The 1,093-nt window shown below is 42.5% G+C and overlaps 1 protein-coding gene across 2 annotated transcripts in view; it reads left to right on the top strand.

Annotated features, from left to right (window-relative positions):
* The window catches only part of LOC128250759 (uncharacterized), a 14,253-nt gene that overhangs the window by 6,579 nt on the left and 6,581 nt on the right, over positions 1-1,093 (top strand). The gene's annotated exons all lie outside the window — the stretch shown is intronic.

Below are 1,093 nucleotides of genomic sequence, written 5' to 3' on the forward strand. Positions count from 1 at the left end.
TGAGTTCAAATTCCGCCGAGGTCGACTTTGCCTTTCATCCTTTCAGGGTCAATAAATTAAGTACCAGTTACGCACTGGGGTCGATGTAATCGAGTTAATCCTTTTGTCTGTCCTTGTTTGTCCCCTCTATGTTTAGCCCCTTGTGGGCAATAAAGAAATAAGAAACATTAGCACACCGGCCAAAATACTTAATGGTATTTCGTCTGTCTTTATGTTCTGAGTTCAAATTCTGCCAAAGTCGACTTTGCCTTTCATCCTCTTGGGGGGGTCGATAAAGTAAGTACCAGTTGCGTACTGGGGTTGATCTTATCAACTGGCCTCCTCTCCCAAAATTCCAAACCTTGCGCCTATAGTAGAAAAGAATAGTTCTACTTTATGACTTGTTTGACATTGTCAAAAACAAACATCGCACATGTATACATTTTCTGTCTGTCTGTCTGTCTGTCTCTCTCTCATTCTCTTCTTCAGACATCCATAAGCACGTCTTATGGACACTTGACCTACATATTTCATACTATCTCCTCCAATTAGTCAACTTATCTCTGTCTATGAACAACACGAATGCACACACTTCAAATATTCATTGCTTTCTTATCTACAGTTAAACAGCCATCACTATACGATGGGGTGCTGAAAAGTTCCTGGCTTTGAGTAAAAGAAAATAGAGGAGGCTCAGTTAATTGTGATTTTATGCAATATATTCCCCCTCTCAGATTCACACAGTTATTGCAGCGATCCTTCAGTTTTTCTAAGCCCTGTAAAAGAACTTTGAAGTTTGGGTCTCCAACCATTTGCCTTTTGCGATGCCCTTAAAATCAGGAACTTTCCAGCACCCACTTGTGTGGGTCATTCAGAGTTTTCTTTCCTCAGTCAATACAAATTGGATGGGGTTGGAGGGTCGGATGGCAGTGGCTGAGAATGGCAAATGATGCCTGGATTGAAGAGCTGGAGGAATGCAAGAAGAAACCAGTAACAGCATAGTAATAGTGATGCAGCTGACATGGGGAGGAGAAGGGAGGGATGATGTGTTTGGGCAGGCCACAGGAGAAGGAGAGAGAGAGAGAGAGAGAGAGAGAGAGAGAGAGAGAGAGAG

The sequence above is a fragment of the Octopus bimaculoides genome, chromosome 25, assembly GCF_001194135.2.
Source record: "Octopus bimaculoides isolate UCB-OBI-ISO-001 chromosome 25, ASM119413v2, whole genome shotgun sequence".
Classification (NCBI taxonomy): Eukaryota; Metazoa; Mollusca; class Cephalopoda; order Octopoda; family Octopodidae; genus Octopus; species Octopus bimaculoides.